The following is a 7,142-nucleotide window of genomic DNA, read 5'->3' on the forward strand; positions in this document are numbered from 1 at the left end:
GTGAATCCGGGCCCTATTTTTTCAAAGCTGGTGCAGGTTTGAAAAGGTCATCAGAGATATCTCTTACTAGGGTAGTCAGAAAGGCAGAATACCAGTAGTCAAATACAACCAGGCCTCCCACTAGAAAAAGTGTACCTAAGAGTGCATGCTAAACCTTGAGACACTGCTTCTGAACAGCCTCAGTGACACAGCACCTGTCACAACACAGTTCTCAACTCAGCAGCTCTCTTCAGAAGATCAACTCTGGGGAAATTATTGCCTCCTACATAAGGGTCATGTGGTTCCAATGTTGAGCCTATTGGCTGTTTTAGAAGCCCTTATTGAGCAGCAGGGCACTTCTAGACAGTGTCAGTGAAACTCAGTGACCACCTTTCATGAATTTACACCTGACCTGGTAGCACCTCTAGGCCAAGCCATGCTGGATTTTGCACTGCACCCTCAGGTCTGACTTTTTTGAGTCATGTGAGGAAGAAAACTTATGAGTTGCTAAGAAGACCTCTCATTTATAGCCTAGAACAATCTGCTTTTTTTATCAACTTATTCTCCAAATTTTATTGCCCCCCCCTCCACATTAAGTATACTGTGCCATTTTGCTAACCTAACATCCCTCAGGGGAATATGAGACTGATGTGCACACCAAGCCTATGCAAAGTCTTGCATATGGCAGCCTCTACTTGTTTCTTAGGCCCCAATTATACTGACACTTCCTTTGTATCTTTAGAGTGCTCCTAGGATGTGAGTAGGTATGCATAAATGTAAGATAGAGGTTTATTTATGTTGCTGTAGCCTTACGTTGAAGGCCAACATCACTCATGGCAGGCAGGGTGAAACTGTCAATGTTTTTTGGTGGCTTTTTTTCCTTTTAAAGCAAAGTTTGTAAAAATAGTTTCTTTTGTGTCTTTGTTTTCCATTTCTACACCAGTCCCTAGAACAAGTCTTAAGAATAAAAAATAAAATAAGCCAACCCCCCCAAAACCAAAGACTGAATGTTTTCTCTGATAAGCAGACGCTGATCTATAAAGCGAGGTGAGGGGAATAAAGGAACCTTGGATTTGACAGAGAAGAGGGAGACAAATGGAGGAGTATGGAGGTGTGAAGGATTGTGGAATGAGAGGGACTTTAATACCCTATATACATTTGTGACTACACTACTGGTGTTGTCTGTGCATCACGTTCAGCCAGAGGAAGTGCTCTATTTGCATACAATACTATCATGTATAATTAATTAGAATAAATTTAAAAATTAAAATTAAAAAATTATTAAAAATATTTAAAAGAGTAGAAAATAAAGCTGTCATGAACGAATTTATTGGCTAATTCTGAGTTCTAAGTTTAAAAAAGTTACAGTTTTTCCTCTTTGCCATTTTCCAAGAATTTCTAAGATAAGACAAGTGATTCTTAAACCTGATGTGCCTTTACAATTTCACAGGGAAGGAGTATTTTGCTGTTTGTTCTGCAGCATTAAAATTCAGGTGACAGTATGGCAATGGGGTTTGAGCAAGATAGAGAAGAATATTTTCTTTGACAAGTCTTCATCTTTGATTACTGTGAGGCATGGAAAGCTTTTATAAAACCAGGACACAGTAGGGGGGAAAGGCAGGAAATATACAATTGTGTATTAAGCTGTGTTAATCAGGAACCTGTCTCAAGATGTATGTTCCCCTTTGCAGTGCCCAAGAGGGCCAGGCAGTCCATCAACCTTCATCGAAGGCTTAAAGATAAAAATTAAAAAAGAATTTGAAGATTTTCATTTCAAAGGGGGTCTGTTTCACAGTCAGTTATGGGGATTGTGGTAGTGACTCCCTGGGCTGCAATATCAAGAACTTTAATGGCTGTGGGACTCTAATTGAGGATCTGCCTCTTTATGTAAGTACCCCAGGTGATACTGATGCAGACACAGTTTAACAAACTGATGATTCTGATACAGTAGGCCATAGATGACAGTTTAACACACATTATGCATATCACTGTGTCACAATAAATTTACTTAAAAACCTTAATTGATAATGATCATTTCATAAATTTTGGAATAATTTTTTTTTAAATAATCCTTCAGAAAATTTTTGTGTCCTTTTTCTTTGCAGAATCAAAATAAAGCTATTAGTCTACAGTTATTTTCTAGAAATAGTTAAAAATGAACACAAACACTGAAAGAACAAAAACTGTAATAATTATCACAAAACCACCACCATTACCAGCAGCAACAAAAAAACATTCAATAGACCTCCCTGTGTAGAGAAATGGCCACTCCCTTAGGGAGGTATAAAGTAAACCTGTGCTTTACACTTGAATGTTTTAAGTATTTGCATGAATGATTTTGGCTTGGAAATACAGAAGAATTTTCTGGCAGATTTAACTAAATGGTTGGAAACTCCTCAGACCCATTACTGAATCTAAAAATAGTTCAGCAAATGGTAAGGTTTTGCATGTACAATTTCACAGGTAAGGACATATTTTGCTGGTTAAAAGATACTATTATAAATTTTAAGTGCTACCATAGGTATATGTCCTCTTTTCTTTTCTGGTTCAGAGTTTATTTTAGCAGCCTGCATATTTCCTTCCTCTATTTCTGATCTTCAAGGGCTGGTAGCCTTGATAAAATAATCAATGATCACAGGGCAACTCAAATATTTTTACTTAGTAAGTCAGCTTACTATGAAGCAACTTTATGATGACAACAGCAACCTATTACCTCTTGTAAGTCTGAGACTGGTGGGTACATTTCGCATCTACTTTTGGAGAAAACTTTTGAAAGCTATTGTATTTTTCCACTTATGATTATAGAAATAATTTAAAATAGCTGTTTGAATTAATAATTTTTTTAAAGGCAACAGCAAAAGCTGGAGTTGTAGCTCAGTGGTAGAGCATTTGCCTTGCAAGTGTGAGGCATTGGGTTTGATTCTAGCACCACATGAAAACAAAGGCATTGAGTCCATATACAAGTGAAATAAATAAATAAAAGGTGACAGCAAAATATCCTTGAGGCAGATTCTACAGTATATAATTTTCATAAGTATATTTTTTCCATGTGTGTGGTAGAAACACAGCTCATTCTGTAAGAAATAAAAAAGGGGCAGGGGGCTGGTGCAGTTCATATAGTTCAGTTCATAGAGTGCTTACCTTGCAAGCACAAGGCCCTGCGTTCAATCCCTAGCACCAGAAAAATGAAAAAGAAGAATAAAGAAAAGAGAAAGAAAGAAACGGGGAAAACCTCAGTCGTATATGACTACAACTGTCTTCCAATTTTTTTCTAACTAAAATAAAATCCATGGAGAATCCAGTGAGGAAAATAGAATGAAAGTCCATAAAGGGAGACAGAAAAGAAAAGAGGACAGATACCTATTGTAGTACTTAAAATACATAAGAGTATTTGTTGACCTGCTGATCAAAAACCTTCAGAATTTACAGAGAATTCATCATAGATTTAGGGTTAGGTTTATGAAATAATACTCTGTTTCTAATGGTGAAATTAAAGAACATGGAGAAGAAAGAGGAGGAGGAAGAGATGGAGAAGAATAGGGAAGAAGAAAAGAGAAAGAGGAGGAAAGAAAAAGATAAAGAATGAAGAAATGAAGGTGTGCTGTGTCCTTGAAAGTCTGACAGGGGCTCCATTGCCTTCCTAAAGCCTCCATAATTCAAATAAGTAAAGTTATCTCCCCCCTCAATACAATGGCAGTCTTTCCAGAACTAAGTCCAACCACCCCATGAAATTAAAATTTTCTGCCCTGAAATTACAATTCTGCATTTTTCTCCATCGCTAGCTCCTTCACCATCAAGTCTTCTAATCTAGTCCTGAAATCAGAAAAAAGAAAAAAAAAAACTCATGCTCCCAACTGTTTTATAAAATTAATTTGGAGGTTGAATTTAGTTAGGGGCACTCCATTTGCAATAGCCACTAAAAATATAAAATACTTGGAAATCAACTTAATAAACAGGAAAAAGTTTCAGATAATGAAAATTACAGAAACCTAAAGAAGTGAATTAAAGATTTAGAAGATAGAAATCTATCTTGCTCTTGGATAGGCAGAATTAATTTTATCAACATTACTATATGACCAAAAGCACTATAAAGATTTAATGCAATTCCAATCAAAACTTCAAAGACATTCCTCATAGAAACAGAAAATAGAGTCATGAAATTCATCTGGAAAATTAAGAGACTTAGAATAGCTAAAGCAATCCTTAGCAGGAAGAGTGAAGCAGGTGGCATCACTATGCTAGACCTTAAACTGTACTGCTGAGCAATTGTTTAAAAAAATGGTATTGACACCAAATTAGTCTGGTAGACCAATGCTACAGAATAGAGGACACAGAAACTAACCTACAAAATTACAATTTTTATATTAGACAAAGTTGCCGAAAACATGCATTGGAGAAAAGATAGCCTCTTCAACAAATGGTGCTGAGAAAACTGGAAATCCATATATAACAAAATGTAATTAAAACCCTATCTCTCACCATGAGCAAAATTCAACTCAAAATGGATCATGGAACTAGGAATAAAACCAGAGACCCTGCAATAATAGAAGAAAAAGTAGATCCTAAAGCTTGCATCTCTACTTTTTTTTTTGCTTTGTATCCAGGGTTGCCTGGGTTCCACAGTTTTATTATTCCCTTAATCAATTTTTCATCATCTAAAGAAACAAATTGTTTATTTCTCCATAGATTAGTAGCTCTCAGTCTCAGCAGTAATTCAATCATTGTTTTTTTTTTTTCTTCAAAAATTCACATCAGAAAGACTTAGATGAGAAGAAATAATTTGAGTCAAGTCCAGGATGTTCTGGTTGAACTATAAAAGTTAAGACTCCATGCCACATCCAGTAAATCTTTGCCATTAATTTCTTAAACCACGTTTGAATTGTGAGATATAATTGGAATGGCCATATATAGAAATTTTAATTTCCACTTTCTGATTCTGTTCCTTCTTTGGTCTTTCCATATTTTTGCTTCTCAGTAGTGGTTTCAACTAGAAATTCTTAAATTATGACTGAAAGTGACCTCATTTGTAAAGCATCAAAAGTTATCACAGGTTAAAGCTTTTTCCAGAGCTTTCAGTCTTTCAAATACATGGATGTAAATCTATGTCACTGATGAATACTGAATATTATAATGATTGAATGATGGAGTCCAAGTTTTTTCTCAATTCTGGCAAATTTCTCACAGAAAACTTGAAAAGTAAGAGTTGAAAAAATCTATTAGAATAATGTACAGAATCTGAAAGCGTTTCCAGGTAGCTACATTTTTTTCTTATCTAAATATAATGGAAATTTCCAATAATATTTACTGTAGAAAATTTGGCTTTCTGAATTTGGTAGTTTAATAAAAAGATAAAATTGTTAAAGGATCTGTAAGTAATTTAATAAAGGAATGAAGACAGAATATCATATACTTGATAAATTTATGTAAAGTTTCTTCTCTGAGTTCATTCCAGCATCAAGATAAAATAGTCAGGGTCATAGGATTGTGTTCTCTTTGATTCAGGTAGTTTACTTTGACTCTCCTCCTGACAACCATTGGACTAATCCTGCCCAGATATCCTGCAAATTTCAATACAACAGTGAATGCAAGATGATAAACAGATCAGAGCCAGTGCAGAGCCATCATAGATACAATATCTATAGTGAATATATTACTAGTGTGCTAATATACATACATGTTTAATATATGCCTATAATCATATATATATATATATATATATACTATATAGATAGATGTGTATATCTTTGTGACACACACACACACATAGTATCACACATATACACATTTATCTATATGTTAAAACAATTCTTCACAAAAAGGAACAGATCTCTGACTGAATGACAATTATTTCTTTTCATTTTAGTTTTTAAAGCAGTAAAATTAAACCATATCAATCTTCAAGTTCACACATTTGTACTTCTACAGAAGTATAAAAATGTTTGTTTCAGAGGAAGCAATAGTTTTTGGAAGTTTCCTAAAATGGGCAACAGTTAAACCTAAACTCCTCTTACTGTTTGGCAACTTGAATTTTATTCTACATTCATCACTTAAAAACTATATGCTTTTTATCTCTTAGTAACAACATAAGGGACATGTTTCCTGCCTGAAATGTAAATCATTTACTATCATTAATTCTCCTTTTCTGACTCTCAAGCATTATGCCCTGCCCAAAGCATTCATAGCAAAATGTTTGTTAAGGATATTTAGTCAGTTGTCTGTGGTAAAGGAAAAGTGTCCGAAACTCTTGACCTACAATTGCAATTTCTGGCAAACTTAAACAGTACCATTTTGACATTTATTTAAAATTTATGTCCCTGGTTTCTATTGGCTCAGAGCCACAAGTATTGATTGAGGACTTGTAAAACAATTTGTTTTGTGCTCTGCTCTACTATTTGCCAAATTATTTTAAATTGAGCCAAAAATTTTCTATGTATTTTATCAGTACCAAAACCCAAATTCTCAAATAGCCTATTAGATTATATTTCATCATTTCTCCCATATTGTGTCCATTAAATTGTTTAAGATTGTATTGGCAAATTCCTCATTTTTCTGGAGTTTGTATTTGCAACTTCACCAGGTCAACATAAAATCAATAATAATTAATTAAAACTAAGTACAGGTGCTCTATATGTTTGACAATGCTTAATTAATCTCTCTCAATAAAATAGTTCCATTCTATTTTCACAACAGAAGTAGTATTACGAGTCTCAAAATATCTTGTGTTGCAGTCAGTTATTAACTATGAAGCAGAACTTCATTCCTGTCCTAAGATACCAATGGCCATTTACCAGAATAAACAATGTGTTAAAGAAAAGGAAATAATCAGAACTTTCAGGAACTATTGGACATTGAAGCTGAACTGATTCTAAATCCAGAAGACCCAGAATGTGGATACCAGATGATCAATGGTATTTTAGTTCAGGTCCATTCCACAGAGAGTTCTTGGATGATAAACCTATCTTCTAGTAAATTCTTCTAGTTATGAAATGAACCATGTGATGGATACACCCAGTAGCTGACATAATCATGTATCACTTGTATGCATTGTGAACTATCTGTTGGTGCAGTAAATTGTGGTAGTGCTGGGTTATCTTTGCTGAAGATTTCATTAGTGGTACAATTTTCCCAAAGGGGTTCATCAATTGGCTTGGTGTCATGGCGTT

This window comes from Callospermophilus lateralis, chromosome 7 (genome assembly GCF_048772815.1).
Source record: "Callospermophilus lateralis isolate mCalLat2 chromosome 7, mCalLat2.hap1, whole genome shotgun sequence".
Lineage (NCBI taxonomy): Eukaryota > Metazoa > Chordata > Mammalia > Rodentia > Sciuridae > Callospermophilus > Callospermophilus lateralis.